Source organism: Macaca thibetana, chromosome X (genome assembly GCF_024542745.1).
Source record: "Macaca thibetana thibetana isolate TM-01 chromosome X, ASM2454274v1, whole genome shotgun sequence".
Classification (NCBI taxonomy): Eukaryota; Metazoa; Chordata; class Mammalia; order Primates; family Cercopithecidae; genus Macaca; species Macaca thibetana.
This window is the reverse complement of record NC_065598.1, coordinates 50,985,420-51,006,276: the sequence shown is the minus strand read 5'-3', so window position 1 is coordinate 51,006,276 and position 20,857 is coordinate 50,985,420. Positions and strand designations below refer to the sequence as shown.

Here is a 20,857-nt window from a genome sequence, read left to right as displayed (position 1 = left end):
CACAGCACACTATTGCAGTATGTCAATGACTTATTACTACGTAGTCCTTCCTAGGAGTGCTCCCTTGCAGATACTGCTACATGTTTAAATTTTCTAGGCGACCGAGGTTATCAGGTTACCCCAGCTAAGGCTCAACTTTGCAGCCCTTCTGTCACCTACCTAGGCATACTCCTCACACCCACTACAAAAAGCCTCACAGCAGATAGAATAAGCTTCATTGAAACTCTCCAGCCTCCTCAGGATGTGGAAGAGATCTTGTCCTTCCTAGGACTGGTGGGCACAGTGAGTCTTATCCCGTGGCCTGACTCAGGATCTTTAAGGCCTACATCAAGGTCGTAAGCAGCCTCGTCAGCCTGGCCTCTGACATCAGACAGCAGGAGGAAACCATCTCAGCTCTAGCCCAGGCAGCAAGCCCCAGGACAGCAGCAACCCTTTTTCCTGGCTAACCTTAGTCAGGGAAGGGGCTCAAGTGGTACACATGGTCAAAGTACACAACATCTCTCGTTGTTTCTTGTGTGCAGCCTTGAATAAGCCCCCACTGGTTGTGGTACCCTTACCCAGCCCTTTTAACTCCTCTAACCTAACCCCCTCCTTTCCCCTTCCCGGCCAAACACTACATCAGGACTAGTAGAAACCAATCTCCTCACTCTAGAAAAGATTCAGGAAAGACTCCACCAGAAAAACCTCAGATCAAGGCCCTCACTTAGGTGGTGGCAGTCGTCTGTGGCCGGTTAAGTCCTACCCTTTCTAAGGCCCTTCCTAATCACTGGCTTCTTTCTACTCATAGCTCCCTGTGTCCTCTGCTTCATCCAGGACCGCATGAAAGAAGTCTCCCAGGTCACTTTCAACCAGATGCTGCTCCACCCCTATACCTGAGTTCCGACCTCCGAAGAACCCCACGATGACCCATACCAGCAGGAAGCAGCCAGATGAACACGTCGCCCCATTTTCTTATTGGAAAGAGGTCAGAATGTTAGGCAGGAATCTAGACCCAACATGGCGGCGTTACCCGGCGTAGCAGGCCTTTTGTTAAAGACTCCCTTCACCCTTGTACACACCCGCAGACTTACATGCGTCAGAGTTCCGGCTGGGCAACCACACTCCCCCATGACCTGCAGCTCACCTGCATTCCACAAGTTCGTAAACAGCAGTTTCGGTTGACAGTTTCCAAAGACCCCTTCCTCATGACCCTTACTCAACTCCTGCCCTAGTAGTTTCAAGACCCCCCAGGCCCTGTTTGCACAACCAGCTTCCCTACCTCTCGGGCTATAAAAAGCCCCTACCCTCCTCCCTCAGCGCGACTTCCTCGGCCCACGCCTTTGAACCGAGGAACCTCGCCAGCGAGTCCTAATAAAGGCTATTCTCACTGCCATTTGCCTTGTGTCTTCGTTCCCGGTTCGGCTCCAGCCTCAGTTTACCCTTATACTAATTAAGTACGGTTTTAATCAGAGACAGAATAGGTGCCTTAAAGGAATGCAGTAACTGAATGGTCGTTTTCCTGCTTATGGGACAATATCAAGACTAAAATTTGACTACAGAAGACATTTTACTTCTTAACTGCTAAAGGCAGAACGTTCCTGCTCACAGAAGTAGCTTAGAGCCTGATTTCTAGTGGTGCGAAAGGGAGCTCAGTGTTACTGTAAAAAATGTGCCTCATGAAGAGGATTTCTATTTTCACTAGGTGGTGATGTTGCCTTAGAAATACCATGAGCTCACCAGCGCTGCTGATCTTTCCTAACAGACCTGTTGCCCTGAACTGTAAAAATTCTTGCACATTTGACACACAGAGACAGTAAGAGACCCTGGATAGAGAAAGAAGGAAAGTTTGGTGACAGGATAGCAGGAAAAGAGCCTTGAGATTAAAGGACAGATTTGAGGTTGAAGTTCACTCCATACTCACCACTCCGATAAATGAATTCCCGCCCAATACACCAAAATGATACCACCTCAATGAATGGAGGAACACCTGGGTCCTTGGTCTCGAGCTGATGTAGATAAACGACACAGATACACGTGGAGTGGTTTTAAAGAGCAGAGAGTTTAATAGGCAGGAAAGAAGGAAGAAGCTCCCCCATACAGACACAGAGGGAGGGGGTTCCAAACGGAAAAAGAAAACCCCATGTGTGGCGGAAAAGTAGTTGTTTACATTGGGAGGCTAGAGGAGGTGCTGATTTGCATAGGGCCCAGGGGATTTGTTTGACCAGGTGTGTCATTTATGTAGCCTGGGAAAAACCTGGCCCTCCCACCATAGCCTTTTAATATGCAAATGTGGACCACCACGATATCCTGGTATCCTGCACATGCAGAGTTATCTGGAGGTGACCATGACACCTGGCACATATGGTGACAAGGAGGAGAGGGCGGGAATGGCCATATTGGTTGGACCTAGTTTCTAATCACCAGCATTCGCATGTCAATACTTGCTGGCCTGGTTTTTGCAAGCCGCCTTTCTGTTAGAAAAGAAGTGTTTCCGGAGCTGTTTCTATTAAAAGAAAAAGCCTTACTGAGAACTCCTTTAACTCTCTCTATCTGCCTAAAATTATTTCTTAATAACACTGTTTTTTTTTTTTTTTTTTTTTTTTTGGAGACAGATCCTTGCTCTGTCGCCCAGACCAGAGTGCAGTGGCGCAATCTTGGCTCACTGCAACCTTCACCTCCCAGGTTCAGTCAATTCTCCTGCCTCAGTCTCCCTAGTAGCTGGGATTACAGATGCATGCCACCACACCCAGCTAATTTTTGTATTTTTAGTAGAGATGGGGTTTCACCATGTTGGCCAGGCTGGTCTTGAACTCCTGACCTCAAGTGAACCGCCCGCCTTGGCCTCCCAAAGTGCTGGGATTACAGGCATGAGCCACCATGCTCGGCCAATAACTCCTGTATTAAAATGAACTCATGAGAGGTGCTCAATAGTAGATCTGAGCTGGCAGAAGACTCGGCAAACTTAGATATAACAGATTTTGCAATCTGAAGTTTAAACCAGAAATAAGATCTTAAGCCCTCCCACTGACTGTATGGCCCCCCTTCTTGGCCAAGGGGACCCCAGAGCAACCTGAAAAACTAAATTACAGGCCATGATGGGAAGGGAGGTCAGACATGCCTCGTTATAACCCCTTCCTTTTGGAGTTTAGGCAAAACTGGCCGGAATTAATAAAATAGAGATAATAAGACTGACAGAACAGACTCTTTGGCAATAAGATACCAAATATCGACCTGACTCTGGTATAGCATCACATGAAAGATAGTAGACCCTGAAGAAAATAAAAATATTTTACCCCAAAATGTGTTTTTTTTTTTTTTTGACATGTTTTGAAATGGCCCTGCAAAGCCATCTTTGGTGGAGGAAATTTTGCATGTGTAGAGACTCCCCATTAATACAGCTAGGCCTTTCCTGAATCTAGGAAAGATTAGGAGTCTGACACCTTTTAAGGTCTGAAAAGAGATATTTACCATCTATTCCCTCTGAAGCCTGCTACCTGGGGGCTTCATATACATAATAAGAACCTTGGTTTCCACAACTCCCCTTATCTTAACTCAATCATTTTATTTTTCTACTGATGTCAACTCTTTAGCTTAACTCAATCATTTTATTTTTCTACTGATGTCAACTCTTTAGCTTAACTCTTTCAACCAACTGCCATTCAGAAAATCTTTGAATCCATTTATGACCTGTAAGCTGCCCCCCTCAGTTTGAAATGTCCTGCCTTTCTGGGCTAAACCAATGTATACCTTATGTCTTTGCCTGTAACTTCTGTCTCTCTAAAATATATAAAACCAAAACCATAACCTGACTGCCTCAGGTGTACTTTCTCAGGACGTCCTGAGGCTGTTCCCTGGGCCATGGTGACACACTGGCTCAGAATAAACTTATTGAAATATTTTACAGAGTTTTCTTTTTTGTCAGCAATTGATAAAAAAAGTATACTATTTTTAACTTTGCAATAATTGATAGTTTATTGATTTCATTTTGCATCATGGCTGCATAAAGGCATTTGTAACAAGCATTGGTGGTATTCTCCTGATACAATGGAATTCCATCATCAACTTATTTTACAACTTCTTTCACTTGGTTTATAACCAGATATACTGTTGATTTCTTAAGTGAACGCCAAAAACTCTTTACATAATCCCTGAAGGAGTGAGAATTTCTTTAAACTTTTATTTAAAGTTTAGGGGTACATGAGCAGGTTTGTTACATAGGCAAACTTGTGTCCTGGGGGTTTGTTTTACAGATTATTTCATCACCCAGGTATTAAGCCTAAGGGAGGAGACTACCCCTCATATTGTCTTATGTCCAATTTCTGCCTCCAAAGAAAGAAAAAGTAAAAATAAAAAGGCAGAAGTGAAATCCACTAGCAGACAGCCCAGCGCCACACCCTGGGCCTGGTAGTTAAAGATCGACCCCTGATCTAATGGGTTACGTTATCTATAGACTACAGACATTGTATTGAAAAGCACTGTGAAAATCCCTAACCTATTTTGTTCCGATCTAATTACCAGTGCATGCAGCCCCCACTCACGTACCCCCTGCTTGCTCAATCGATCATGACCCTCTCACGTGCACCCCCTTAGAGTTGTGAGCCCTTAAAAGGGACAGGAATTGCTCACTCAGAGAGCTCAGCTCTTGAGACAGGAGTCTTGCTGATGCCCCTGGCCGAATAAACCCCTTCCTTCTTTAACTCGGTGTCTGAGGAGTTTTGTCTGCAGCTTGTCCTGCTACAATCCTAGTACCCATTTGTTATTTTTCCCGATCCTCTCCCTTCTTCCACCCTCCATCCTCTACCCTCCAATAGACCCTTCTGTGTGTTGTTCCCCTCTATGTGTCCATGTGTTCCCACTTATAAGTGAGAACATGCGGTATTTGGTTTTCTGTTCCTGTTTCAGTTTGCCAAGAATAATGGTCTCCAGCTCCATTCATGTCCCTGCAAGGGACATGATCTCGTTCTTTATACTGGATGCATAGTATTCCACTGTATATATGTACCACATTTTCTTTATTCAGTATATCATTAATGGGCATCTAGGTTGATTCCATGTCTTTGCTATTGTGAATAATGCTGCAATGAACATACATGTGCATGTGTCTTTATAATAGAATAATTTATATTCCTTTGGGCATATACCCTGTAATGGGATTGCTGGGTCAAACGATATTTCTGTCTTTAGGTCTCTGAGGCATTTACACAATGGTTGAACTGATTTACACTCCCACCAACAGTGTATAAGCATTCCTTTTTCTCCACCACCTCACCAGCATCTGTTTTTTTTTTTTTTTTTTAACTACAAAAGTACACTTAAATGAAAACTTACAAGAGGTGCTCAACAGTAGATCAGAGCTGGCAGAAGAAAGAATCAGCAAACTTAAAGATATAACAATAGATTTTGCAATCTGAAGAATAGAGACAAGAATAAAGATAAAAGAATGGAGCATCAGAGAAATATGAGACACATGATAAACTCTTGATATCCACAAGAGAAGAAAGCTCATCATATGATAAACTCTTGATATCTGCAAGAGAAGAAAGCTCATCATATATAAGGTACCCTGCAATAAGACTAATAGGTGACTTTTCATCACAAATCATGGAAGACAGAAGGCAATGGAATGACATACTGAAAGTGTTTAAGGAAAAAAAGCAACCGATAGTCTTATATCCAACAAAATTATTTTTCAAAAGTGAAGGCAAAATACATACCCTGAAAAACAACAACAAAAAAGCTGAGATAATTCATTGCCATCTGTGGTAGACAGAATATGGTCCACCAAAGATATCCATGTCCTAATCCCTGTAACCTACGATTACAGAGGTTGGAGTGATGGACTTGAGGAAGGTTAGAAGAGGTCATGAGCCAAGGAATGCAGGTGATGTTTAGAAGCTGGAAAGGCAACAAAGCAAGTTTTCCTGTAGAGCTTCCAAAGAGAGTACAGCCCTACTGACATTTTTATTTTGGCAGAGTAAGATGAATGGACTTCTGACTTCCAGAACTATAAGATAATACATTTGTGTTGTTTTAAGCCACTAAGTTTGTGATAATTTGTTACAGAAGCCATAGGAAACTAACATACTAGCAGAGCTGCGCTGCTAGTATTTCCTGTTCACAGGAAATACTAGAGAAAATTCTTCAGACTGAAAGAAAGGGACACTATAGAATAATTTAAATCTAAACATCAAAACAAAGAATCCTATTAAAAATAATTATGTAGATAAGTATAAAAGATGGTGTCATTCCTTGTTTCTAAACTGAGTTAAGAACATATTGCAGCCAGGCGCGGTGGTTCATGCCTGTAATCTCAGCACTTTGGGAGGCCGAGGCAGGTGAATCACGAAGTCAAGAGATCGAGACCATCCTGGCCAACATGGCAAAACCCTGTCTCTACTAAAAATACAAAAATTAGCTGGGTGTGGTGATGCACGCCTGTAGTCCCAGCTACTCAGGACGCTGAGGCAGGAGAATTGCTTGAACCCGGGATGCGGAGGTTGCCATAAGCCGAGATTGCGCCACTGCACTCCAGCCTGGTGACAGAGTGAGACTCTATAAAAAAAAAAAAAAAAAAAGAACATATTGCATAAAAATATATAAAATTATATATTTGACATATTACATATAGAAATACAATATATTTGACAATAACAGAACAAAAAAGGAGGTCAGACATGAAATATATTGGAGTAAAGAGATATCACCACACAATAACCTGACTCCATCAGGAGGAATACACAAAGACAGAAATGGTAAATAAGGTTAATATTAAAATGATAGAAATATATTTTTTCTCCTTTATTCTCTTACCTTCTTTAAAAGACACACAATTATATAAAGCAATAATTGTAATACTACATTGTTTTTTGTAATATTAATAGATGTAGTATGTACAATATTGCAAAGGGGGTGGGAGGTAAAGAAGCTATAAAGGAACTAAGATTTTCTATTTTATTGGAATTAGCATAAACTTGAAGTAGTTTGAGTTAACATATTAATGCATTCCTAAACAATCAATGGGTTTTAAAATACATCAAAAGGGAAATTAGAAAAGATGTTGAGATGAATGAAAATAAAACCACATACCAAACTTACATGATGCACCTTAAGTGTGTTTAGAAGGAAAATAATTTCTATAAAATGCTAAGAATTCTCAAATCAGTAACCCAAACTTTAACCTTAATAAAACAAGAAAAGAAGAGTAAGCTAAACCAAAAGCAAACAGAAGGAAAGAAAAAATGAACATTAGACTTCAAATAAACTAAATAGAAAATAACAAAACCAAAAGTTATTTCTTAAATCTGATCAACAAATTGACAAGCCTTTAGCTAGAATGACCAAGAACAAAAGAAGACATAAATTAGTAACATTAGGAGTGAAAGAGAAGATAACACTAACAAACTTATAAATTAAGAGTATCATAAGGAAACCTATAAACAAGTATGTGCCAACAAATTATACAACTTAAATAGATAAATTCCTACCAAGACACAAATTGCCAATACTAGCACAAGAAGAAATAGAAAAATCTGAATAAACCTATAACAAATAAAAAGATTAAATTAGTAATTTCAAAACTCCTCCCCCCACCCCACACACACAAATTCCCAGGTCTAGATGGATTTACTGGTGAATCCTAATTAACATTTAAATATGAATTAATATCAATCCTTCACAAACTCTCTAAATTTGTCAAAGGGGCCAAGATAATTTTGTGGGGGAAAAGATAGTATTTTCAAAAATGATGCAGGGACAACTGGATATTCACATGCAAAAGAATGGATATTGTATTAATCAGAGTTCTCCAGAGAGACAGAACCAGTAGAATGTATGGAAGGAAATTTATTAGGGGGAATCTGCTCCCACAATCACAGAGGTGGTGAAGCCCCATGATAGGCAGTCTGCAAGTTGAAGAATCAGACAAGCTGGTAGCAGGACTCAAAGCCCGATCAATAGCTGTATATTAGGTATCAGAATGTGTATTAATTTGCTAATGAAACATCTGGTACAGCAGCTGCAATTAGAATCACCACTTGATTAAGTTTATGATAATTAACTGTCATTCTCCAACATCCATCTGTCTTCTGCACAAGCCAAATAGGAAAGTTGAATAGGGATGTGGTGGGAATTACCACCCCTCTATCTTTCAAGTCCTTGATGGTGGCATTAATTTCTGCAGTCCCTCGAGGGATGCAGTAGTGTTTTTGATTTACTACTTTTCTAGGCAGAAGCAATTCTAATGGCTTCAATTTGGCTTTTCCCACCATATTAGCTCTCACCCCACAGGCTAGGGGACCAATGTGGGGATTCTCCCAGCTACTAAGCATGTCTGTTTTAATTATGCATTCTGGAACTATGGAAATAACCACAAAATGGGTTTGGGGACCCACTTGACCCATTGCAAGTCAGATCTGAGCTAAAACTCCATTAATCACCTGATCTCCATAAGCTCCTACTCTAACTAGAGGGCAACAATGATGTTTCAGGTCTCCTGAAATCAATTTCAGTTCAGAACCAGTGTCTGGCAGTTCCCAAAGGTCTGATTATTTCCCTTTCCCCAGTGCATAGTTACCTTGGTAAAACGTCTTTGGGCAAGAATGGAACAAAGATGAACAAAATATACATTTTTGATAATATACTGGGGTCCTTCCACAAGAGGAGCTGACCTCCCCTTTGTTCAAGGAGTTCTTGGTTTGTAAATTGGCTCAAGTCTGGAAATGGATTTAGGGGTCATGATTCTCTGCTTTATGATTCAAGTTAGACTTTTGTTCACTTGACCTGGAAGTTTCTGCTTATACAGATCACATAAGAATGTAGTAGACTTTCCATCTATTTCACTTCTAGGAACATCATGATTAACTAGCCAACACTATAGATCTACATGAGTCAGACTATTCTGATTATTGCTTTGTCTCTGCTGTCCATTACGATAACTATGTCCACCTTGCCTTTGGTGGTTGAGTGCTGTCACTTGGCAGGGGTCCAATTATTCTCATTGCATTTAGGTTTTCCAGTTGAGTTACAGCAGTTCATACTGTGATGTCTGGTATACAGAGAAGAGCAATCACAGAGCTCTTCAAAGATGCTCGTGCTCTCCTTACAAATCTATTTTCACTTTAGTGAAAAGTATATCATCTGGACCCTTCCAGTTTGGGTGAGTAGGTCTTATGTGACAAATCCATTCTAGCATTCCAATCTCCAAGCCTTTGAATCCCTTCCTCTGCCATAAATCAAGGGAGATCTGGCATTTCCAGCTCACTCATAATAGGCCATCTTTTCAGCTATGTTATAGCCAACAAGCCAAACTATTAGCACCTTTTTTAATGTCCCAAGCTGCAACATTAATGCATAATCTCTGGTTAGTGGACCCATATTAACAAATTTGACCTGATCCAACTTTGTTTTTTCCACCATTATGCTACACGCTTAATATCCATTCCTGCATATGTTCCCCAGATTTCTGCCTGTATAAATCAGAGAAGTAGTTATTTTGAAGTGTAGCACACCTCCTCATGGGTCACACTTTGTGTCTCACCTTTAGGGGCCTGATGAGACTTGTATCTAGTTAGAGATCTAGAAGCAAAAAGGGGTGGTAAAGGTGGATCCTCAGAAGAATCAGCCTGGCCACTGCTTCAGGGGAGGCCATTACCGTTTCCTCAGGCAATACAGGATTAAACTCTTGAGACAGAGGTAGAAAGGCCAATACCACTGTGGATGAGGGTGGGAATGCTGCTACCACTGGGAGTGGGAAGGCTTCTTCCTTTTGCTAAAAAGACATCAAATTTTAGGAACTTGGGCAGAGCAAGACGGCCAAATTGAACCCTTCAGTGCTCATCATCCTAAAAAAAACACCACATTGAACAACTACCCATGCAAGAAGGCACCTTCACAAGAACCAAGAAATCAGGTGAGCAATCACAGTACCTGTTTTGAATATAATATCAAGGAAAGAGGTATTGAATTGGGTAGGAAAGACAGTCTTGCTTTGCCCATATCACCCCTCCCCCAACCCTAGGCAGCACAGCATGGAGAAGGAATCTGTGTGCTTGGAGGAGGGAAAGTAAAGGAGTGTGAGACTTTGCATTGAAACTCCGTGCTACCCTGGCACAGTGGAACACAATATAGGGCAGAATGCTGTTGGTGCCCAAAGAGGGAGCATTTAGACCAGTCCTAAGACAGAGGGAAATTCCCTGCCCCAGTGGGAGAAAAGTCTCATTGGCTCTACTGCTGGATGACTAAAGTAGCCTGGGGCCAGGAACAAATTTGAGTGGCAGTCAGGCCACAAGTACTATAGTCCTTGGGCAAGCCCTGGTGCTTCACTGATCTCAGAGGCAGTAGACTTGGGGGTGCAACTCAGAGTGACATCACCTGTGACAGGCAAGGGAGTACTTGTGTACTCCCCCATCTCCAGGTAATGCAGCTGCAGGAGAGACTCTTTCTGCTTGGGGGAAGAGAGGAAATAGTAAAGAAAACTTTGTCTTGCAACTTGGGTATTAACTTAGTCATAATACAATAAAGTGCAAGGCAGATTCCTGAAGCCTCTGGTTATAGGTCTTTACTCTTAGGTGGCATTTAGAAGGGAATCCATTACCCTGATGAGACAGACTCAGTCCTGGCAGGATTCACTGCCTGCTGAGAAAAGTGATCTTGGGAGGTGGAGCAAGATGACAGAACAGAAGGCCCCAATGATCATCCTCTCCTACAAGGACACTAATTTAACAAATATCTACACAAAAAACACCTTCAGCAAAACCAAAAATCAGGTGATCACTCACAGTACCTAGTTTCAACTTCACATTGCTAAAAGAGACACTGAAGAGGTAGGAAAACAGTCTTGAAACACCAGTGCCACCCCCTCCTATCCCCCAGCAGTGGCGGTGTCGTGTGGAGAGCATTTCTGTGCACTGAGGAGAGGGGGTGTGCAGCACAGCAGTTGTGAGGCATTGAACTCAATGCTGTCCTGTTATAGCAGAAAGCAAAACCGGATCAAACTTGCTGATGTCCACCCATGGAGGGAGCATTTAAACCAGCCCTAGCTAGAGGGGAACCCATGAATCCAAAAGTCAGAACTTGAATTCCCACAAGCCTCACCAAAACGGGCTAAAGGACCCCCCAACCCCCAGAGCAGGGTCCTAAGTAAACTTGCAAGACAGTCTAGGCCACAAGGACTGCAACTCCTAGTCAAGTCCGAGTTTTGTACTGGGCCCAGAGCCAATGTTTTGGGGCTGGGCATATGACCTACCGAGACACCAGCCAGGGTGGCCAAGGGAGTTCTGGCATCACTCCTCTCCTAAACGCAGGCTGTATAGCTCCCAGATCCAAAAGACACCCCTTCCTTCCACTTGAGGAGAGGAGAGAGAAGAGTGGGGAGGACTTTGTCTTGCACCTTGGATACCAGCTCGGCCACAGCAGGATAGGGCACCAGTCAGAGTTGCAAGGCCCCCGTTCCAGGCCCTAGCTCCCAGACAACATTTCTAGGCACACTCTGGGCCAGAAGGGAACCCACTGCCTTGAAGGGAAGAACCCAGTCCTGGCAGAACGCATCACCTGCTAACTGAAGAGCCCTCGGGCCCTGAATAAGTAGCAGTGATGCCCAGATAGTATGCCATGGGCCTTGGGTGAGACTCTGAGACTTTCGGCTTCAGGTGAGATTCAGCACGTACCTCGCTGCGGTAGCTATGGGGCAAAACTCCTTCTGCTTGAGAAAAGTGGAGAGAAAAGTAAAGGGGACTTTGTCTTATGCCTTAGATACCAGCTTGGCCACGGTGGGATAGAGCACTAAGCAAGTTTTTGGCATCCCTGATTGCAGGACTTGGCTCTTGGGCAGCATTTCTGGACCTGCCCTTGGCCAGAGGGGAACCCACTGGTCTGAACGGTGAGTTCCAGGCCAGTCAACATTCACTACAAGCTGAATGGAGAACACCATTATTAGGCGTTCCACCATATTAGGGAACACCAGCGATGGGCTGGCACTACTCTGTGGTTCTGTGGTGGTGGTGGCCACAGAGTGAGGCTGTTCCGCCTTTGGAAAAAGGAGGAAGAGTGGGAAGAACTGCATCTTGTGGTTTGAGTACCAGCTCAGCTGCAGCACAATAGATCACCAGATAGACTTCTAAGGATTTTGGCTCTTGTCCCTGGCTCCCAGATGGCACCTCTGGACCTGCCTGAGGCCTGAGGGAATTAATTCACTGCCCTGAAGGGAAGAACACAGGGCTGGCTGGCTTTGCTACCTGCTGATTGTAGAGCCCCAGAGCCTTGAGCAAACAAAGGCAGTAGCCAGGGAGTGGTTACAGCAGGCCTTGGGCAGGACCCAGTGCTGTGCTGGCTTCAGGTCTGACCCAGCACAGTCCTAGTAGTGGTGGCCACAGGGCTACTTGTATTGCCCTGATAACCTCACTTATTAATTGTGGCAGCTTTTTAAAAAAGGATCCTTTGGACTAAAAATAGAACTATAATTGACCTAGCAATCCTACTACTGGGCATATATCCAAAAGAAAATAAATCCTTATGTCAAAGAGACACCTGCACTCGTACTGCAGCACTGTCCACCATAGCAAAGTCGTGGAATCAACCTAAGTGTCCATCAACAGCATACAGAAAATGTGGTATATATACACCATGCAAATACTATGCATCCATAAAAAAGAATAAAATATTGTCTTTTGCAGCAACATGGATGGAGCTGGAGGCATTATCCTAAGTGAAATAACTCAGAAACAAAAATCAATTACTGTATATTCTCATAAGTGGGAGCTAATCAACAGGTACACATGGACATACAGACGGAAATAATAGACACTGGGGACTCCAAAAGTGGGGAGTAGGGAGGAGGGTTGAAAAATTATCTATTGGGTACAATGTTCACTGATATAGTTTGGATGTCCCCACCCAAATCTCATGTTGAAATGTAATCCCCAGTGTTGGAGGTGGGGCCTGGTAGTCTTTGGATCATGGGGCAAATCCCTCATGAATGACTTGAACCATTCCCTTGGTAATAAATGAACTCTTGCTGTTAGTTCACACAGGATCTGGTCATTTAAAAGGGTGTAGAACCTCCCCTGCCAACTCTCTCTCTTTCTTTCTCTTGCTCCTGTTCTCACCATGTGATATGCCTGCTTCCTGTTTTCCTTCTGCCATGATTGAAAGCTTCCTGGGGCCTTCCCAGAAGCAGATGCTACTATGCTTCCTGTACAGCCTGCAGAACCATGGGCCAATTAAACCTCTTTTCTTTTAAATTACCCAGTATCAGGTATTTCTTTATAGAAATATCAGTTCAAGAACAGCCTAATACATTCACTATTCAGGTACACTAGAAGCCCACATCTCATCATTACACGTATGTCTATGTAACAAATCTGCACCTGTACTCCTTGAATCAATAAAAATTAAAGACTTGAAGAAGGGGAAGGGGGAAGGGATTGCATTGGGAGTTATACCTGATATAAATGACGAGTTGATGGGTGCTGACGAGTTGATGGGTGCAGCACACCAACGTGGCACAAGTATACATATGTAACAAACCTGCACGTTATGCACATGTACCCTAGAACTTAAAGTATAATAAAAAAAAAAATTAAAGACTTAAATAAGATTCTTTGGGAGTTTTCAGTACAAAACCTTGTCATCTTTCACTATGGGAAGTTTTATTTATTTTTTGTTATGTATGTCTTTTCTTTTCTTTCTTTCTTTTTTTTAACCATATTGCTCTGTCTAGGACTTCCAGTACTATGTTAAATAGGAGTAGTGAATGAGGATATCATTTCTTTGTTACTGATTTTAGAGGAAAAGTATAAGCATTCCATTATTAAGTATGAAGTCACCTATAGGATTTTGTATATGCTATTTATCAGGCTGAGGAAATTCCCTTCCATGTATTGTTTACTGATGACCATTATTCATGATGAATAGGTGTTTCATTTTGTCAAAAGTTTTGTCTGCATCAATTGATCTAATCATGTAATTTTTCTTCTTTATTCTGTTAATATGATGGATTACATTGATTGAGTTTCTGATATTGAAGCAGCCTTGCATATCTGAAATAAATCCTAGTTGATTACAGTGCATCATTATTTTTAGATATTGATGGATTCTATTTGATAATATTTTTTGAGGAAACTTGCATCTATGTTCCTGAAGGAAAATGGCTCATAGTTTTCTTACTTTGCAATGTCTTTGTCTAGTTTTGTATCAGGGTAATTCTATGTTGTTAAAATGAGGCTGAAATGTTCCCTTCTATTTTCTTCAACTGATTATGTAAAAATGTTATTTCTTTATATATTTGGTAGAATTTGTCAACGAAGCCATCTCTGTTTAGAGATTTATTTTTATGAAGATTTTAAATTACAAATTTAATATTATTATTAGTCACAGGCCTGTCTAGATATCTATTTCAAATATTACAATCCAATGAGTGAGTTAGCTTTTTTGATATTCAGCTATTACAGACTTCTCAAGCTATAAGGTCACCTGAACAATCTCCTTAAAATATTGTGGATATGTGTTTTGTTTCACACAATAGTTTTTTTGGGTATCAAATTAAGAACCCTCGTCGAGAGCCGTACCACCCTGAACGTGCCCAATCTCGTCAAATTAAGAACCATTAACATTTGTCTTGATACTTGCTTGAAATCAGAAATCCCATCTAAAATGCATAGGTCTCTTTTTCTGGAACTCCATCTTCCCCCAGCCATGTCAGAAATTAGGTAAAGGGAAAGCCACTTTTTGAACAGAATGTCGGTATCAAAATATAATGCCTAATTGTTAGGAATATCTAAGACAATGTAATATTTTCTAAATACCATTGATAATCATAAATATCATAACAGCTACTTTTTAAGATCACTGTAATGTATTCTGTGTTAAGAAATCTGGAGTTTTGCTGTGTAAAGTCTAGCATCCTCTTCTGGAACTTCTTGTTCTCCCAAAAAGTTTGAGGAAAAGCCTAATATGTGAAGAAAGTAAGCACAGAGATATCATTCTACATAAAGATCTTAAACTGTGTAAAAATGTTCTACAGGCCAGGAATACGTTTAAACTGGATATTTAATGTAATTTAAATATTGTTATTCCACAAATTAATATATTAGAAAAAATACAGTCACTGGCAAAATTGAATCCCATAGCTTTGGTGCTCTTATTTTTAAAATAATAATTTTGCCACATATAAATATAACTAAATAAAGTGCGTGTTATACTTAACAAAAATTAAATTGATGCTGTCGAAGGAATAAGAAGAGTATAAAATGGGTAACTTTTTGAAAGCAATTATGTACTTTCATATTCTAAATTATGCAGAAAAATCAAACATTATCCAAATTTATGTGATTCTTTATACAGAAAGATTTTGTTGTTTGGACATAAAGGTATGGCTTCTTTCTTTTCCTGAAAATAATATATTTTAGTTTCTAAAAACGTCCCTTTAAACTAGAAAAACAATAAAAGGTTGATGTTTTTCATTTTTAAAGGTGCATTTCAACTTTTGATGGTGTCCATGTATTTGTGAAAAATAAGTTAAGTAGCATCGTTTTGCTTTCTTCTTTCTCTCTTCTTACCAAGTTGTGGTTTTGTTGGTATATTACTTTTTGTTTTATCAAAGTATAAAACATCGGCATATATTTTAGTAATTGTTTTAGTATGCTCAGGATGCAATAACAGGTATATTATAAACAACAAAAATTTATTTCTCATAGTTCTGGAGGTTGCAAAGTTCAAGATCAAGGCACAGACAGATTCAGTGTCTAGTGAGGGCCTGCTGCCTGGTGGACACAATCATCTTGCTATGTTCTCACATGGCAAAGGGGAAAGACAACCTTCTGGGAGCTCTTTTATTAGGGTACAAATCCCACTAATGAGGACTATCACCTCCCAACAGCCCCATCTTCTAATAACATCACATTGGTAGTTAGGTTTTGAACATATGGATTTTGGGAAAATACAAACATTGAGATCATAGCATTCTATCCCTGTCCCTGCCAAATTCATGTCATTCTCACATGTAAAATACATTCATTACACCTTGATAGCTCCCAAAGTCTTAACTCATTCCAGTAACAACTCAAAATATCCAAAATCTCTCCTAAATATTGTCTAAATCAGATATGGGTGAGATTCAAGGTTCAATTAATCCCGAGGCAAATTGCTCTCCAGCTGTCAACATATAAAATCAAACAAGTTATGTGCTTCCAAAATATAATGGTAGGATAGGCATGGGATAGACATTCCTATTGTAAAAGGGAGAAATAGGAAAAAGAAAGAGCTAATGAACCCCAAGTAAGTCTAAAACCTTACTGCTCTATCTTTGACTTGAGGGTCTGTCCTCCAGGCCCACTGGGTTGGGGGTCCCACCTCCACAGACTTGCTCGCATGAATTGGGCCTTCAGTGTTCAGGGCATCCCTGCCCCCATGAGTTTGAGCAGCCCCACCCCCACAGCTTTGCAATGTGTAGTCTACACTGCAGCTCTCCCAGGCTGTAATTACAAGCTGGTAGCTCTACTGGTCTGAGATCACAGTGGGGGCCTCACCGCCTCAACTCCACTAGGCATTATCCTGGTGGGGACTGTCTGCAGTGGCCCTGACCTCACAGCAGCCTTCTGCCTGGGTTGTATGCTCTAAGTTCCAGGTGGCTCCATCCTTTGAAATCCATTTGCAGGCAATCATACCCCCACAGCTCAATTATACTGTATGCCAGCAAAGACAGCATCAAGTAGGTGCCACCAGGAGTTACTGCCTATGCCCTCTGGAGGAGTGGCCACTGTAGCCCATACTGTACCTGGATTCACTGGAGCCACACCTGGGATGATCAAGGTGCACTGAGCCAGAATGCAGAGAGCAGATCCTTGAGGCAGTGTTGGGCAGCAAGCACTAAGGCCCATGGATGCCTCAGCTCCTTTTTCGAAATCTTTCTGCCTGCAAGGCCCTAGAACTATGGGCCTGTGAAGGGAGGGCCAGCACATCTCTGAAATGCCTTTGGGGTCATTCTTCCATTATCTTGATGAATAAAACCTGGCTGATCCATACTAATCTCCTTATTAAATAGTTGGCTGGCCACACACATTGATGTTCTTGTGATGTTCAAGCATTCAAGAGAAGACATGCCAAACCACCAGTACTTAACTCAGAAATTTCATCAGCCAAGTATCCTATTTCGTTGCTTGCAAGGTCTACTTTCTAACAAACACTAGGACAGTAATAAAGTTCAGCCACATCCTTTCCCCCTTTATAACAAGGATCACCTTTCCTTCAGTTTCCGATAGTACGTTACTCATTTCCATCTGAGTCTTATCAGAATGGCCTTTACCATCCATATTTCTATGAACAGTTTGTTCATGACCACTTAGATATTCTCTAAGAAGACTGAGGTTTTCTCTACAGCTCTCCTATTCTTCAGAGACCTCACCAGAGTCACCATTTAAGGCCCTTTTATGGCGATGTAGGTTTTTCCTACCATCTACCTCAAAATTTGTCCAGTCTCTACCTATTATCCAGTTCTGAAGGTGCTTCCATATTTTAAGTACTTGTTAGAGCAGCACCTCCACCTCTTGGTACCATTTTTTGTCTTAGTCCATATTTTAATTCTGCTATAACAAAATGCCATAAACCAGGAAGCTTGTAAACAATAGACATTAACTTCTCACAGTTCTGGAAGCTGGAAATTCCAAGATTAAGATGCTGCCGGATTTAGTGTCTGGTGAGGGCCCATTTACTGGTTCATAAATACAGCCTTCTCACTGTGTCTTCACATGGTGGAAAAGGAAAGGCATCTCTCTGCGGCCTCTTTTATAAGGGCACTAATCCCATTCATGAGGACTCTGACTTTAGCCTGCAGTGGGAAGGCTTGCTGAGAAACTCAAGTTCCCACCACTGGGATGGGCGATTCCCCTCTCTGGCTAGGGTGGTCCAAATGCTCCCCCCATGGGTGGATGCCAGCTGAGCTCAGCACAGCTTTGCTTTCCACTGTGACAGTGCACCACTGAGTTCAATACCAAGTCCCCCAGTTGCTGTGCTGTCCCTCCTCCAAGTGCACAGATTCTCTCCATGTGAAATGGCTCCTGCTGGGGGATGGGGGAGGGGTGGCATCAGCAATACAAGATTGTCTTTCTTACCCTCTTCAGTGCCTCTTTTAGTGATGTGAAGTTAAAATCAGGTACTGTGATCGCTCATATTATTTTTGGTTCTTATAATGGTGCTTTTGTGTGTGTGCATATAGTTGCTTGTTAAAATTTGGTGTTCCTGTGGAAGGGGGGAATGACCAGTGGAGGCTTCTATTCTTACTCTGCTCCTGTGTGTGTCTTTTGGCTCCTCAGTTAAATTTGTTCCTAAGTATTTTACTCTTTTTGATGCTATTGTAAATTGAAGTGTTTTCTTGATTTCTTTATTGTTTCCCATTGCTAGTCTATAGAAATGTAAATTATTTTTGTGCACTGATTTTGTATGCTCCAACTTTGTTGTATTGGTTTATTAGTTGGAATCGTTTATTTTGTGGAATCTTCAGGGTTTTTAACACATAATATTGTGTTATCTATGAAGGGAGATAATTTTACTCCTTCCTTTCAAATTTGAATTGTTTTTCTTTGTCTTACTTAATGGCTCTAGCTAGAATTTCCAGTACTATGTTGAACAGAGGTGGATTAACCAGGCATTCTTATCTTGTTCCTATCTTAAAGGAAGAACTTTCAGTCTTCCATTGAGTGTGATGTTAGCTGTGGGCTTTACACAAATAGTCTTTACCTTGTTGAGGAAGTCTCCTTCTATTTCCAGTTTATTGAGTGTTTTTATCACGAAATGGTGTTGAATGTTTTTCAAATGCTTTTTTTCTGTATTAATTCAGATGATCATGTGGTTCCATTTCTTCATGCTATTAATGTGGCATATTACATTAATATATTTTTATATGTTCAACCATCCTTTTATTCTGGGAACAAATCCCACATGGTCACAGTGTATAATCCTTTTAACAAGCTGCTGAAATTGGTTTACTAGTTTTTTTTTTGAGAATTTCTGTATGTTTATCCCTCCAAACCTCATGTTGAAATTTGATCCCCAATTTTGGAAGTGGGACCTAATAGGAGGTTCTTGGGTCATGAAGGCGGATCCCTCATGAACGGATTCATGCCCTTGGTTGGGGTCGGGGTGAATAAGTTCTCACTCTTTTTAGTTCTCATGAGAGTTGGTTGTTAAAAGAGCCTGATGCCTTCCTGCCTTCTCTCTTTTTCCCTCTCTTGCCATGTGATCTCTGTATATGCTGGTTCTTGGCCTTCCACCATGAGTGGAAGCAGTCTGCAGCCCTCACCAAAACTAGATGCTGGTTCCATGCTTCTTGTATAGCCTGCAGACCTGTGAGCCAAATACACTTCTTTTCTTTATAAATTATCAAGCCTCAGGTGTTCCCTTATAGCAATACTAAATGGACTAAGACAATTTATAAGGGATATTAGTTTGTAGTTTTCTTTCCTTGTTGTGTCTTTGTCTGCTATTTGTATCAGCCTCATAGACTGAGTTAGGAAGTGTTTCTTTCTCTTCAGCTTTTTGGAAGAGCTTGAGAAGGACTGATATTAATTCCAAGAGAGTCAAAACACATGAGTGCCTTGCATCAATCCTTCAGATACCTCCCAGACAGATGTGAACAAGTACACATATATTTTGCACATAAGACATGCCCTACTCCCTCCTTTTAAGGGAGGTTGTAACTGGGAACCAGGGTGCTGCCTGCTCAAGGTAAGACCATTGTCACACTGGAGAGGGGGTGGAGCAGGGGTGAAAAGTGCCATAAAACATTTCTATCCTTTTAAAAATGCTTTTTTTTAAATTTGATGTTTGCTTGGTGGCTGTACATCTTTCACTGTTTTCAAGAGCTCCTACAAATTTAGGGGTTTTTTTGGACATTTTTGTGGGAGTATGAGGGCTTAGAGCTTCCTATTCTGTCATTTTGTGTACCTTTTGCTCTTTAACTACATTTATTTTGTAAGAAAATGATATCACACTTGAAAACGCAAGACCAGAATTATAGATGTTTATAGAAATAAATTTCTTTAAAATTATGGTTTTTACTTTGCAAATTATGTATATATCTATATATACATATATACACTCACACACAATCCACTTATAAGGTAATTAGTATTTCATGTTTTCTCATTTATTAATCTCAACAAGCTTTCAACATAAGTACTACAATTCTTATTTTTAAAATTGGGAAAACTGAGTCTCAGAAAAACTGATGAACTTTCCTGTCATCACATGGCTACTACTCAGCAGATCAAAGATGCAAACCCAGGGCTAGTTGATACTGAAGACCATGGAGTCTGCAAGGTAGTAGTCCCTGCTGTAATAATGCCTTAGCAACTTTCCCTGAGTTCTTTTCCTTCAGTTAGTGATACCCTATCTGCTGTTTTGAACACATCTCCTGTTGGTTCCATCTAGCTCCTAAGTCCAGTAATCTTCTTTTGATCCCATGGCACATTGCCTTGTATAACCAACATGGAAACTTGGTTTCTATCTGGACCTTAGGTTTTTAAGTCCTTTTGAAACACAAAAGCTAACCTCAATGAGAAGGACACCTTCTTGTAGGGATTAAATGATGCCAAGCACAGAAAGCACATAATACAGTGCCTATCACAGAGAAAACGCTCAGTAAGTATTTACTAGTATTTTTGTTCTAATGTTATTAGAGTGGAAGATCATTAGATGGAGCTATCCTCATGACTATACATAGTTCTATGGTTTGAAGAGCAAATTTCTGTTCCTCACCTGAAGTGTTTTTGTCCCATTTTCCTGCAATAAAATGGAATATCTCTGCTCTCTTGTAATTCAAGTCATATTATCAGGAGAAGATAGCAAAAAAAAAAAAAAAAAAAAAAAAAAAAAAAAAAAAAAAAAAAAA

The 20,857-nt window shown here is 40.9% G+C and overlaps 1 protein-coding gene across 1 annotated transcript in view; it reads left to right on the top strand.

Annotated features, from left to right (window-relative positions):
- Positions 1 to 20,857, top strand: part of NUDT11 (nudix hydrolase 11) — a 526,486-nt gene that overhangs the window by 41,659 nt on the left and 463,970 nt on the right. The window lies entirely within an intron of this gene.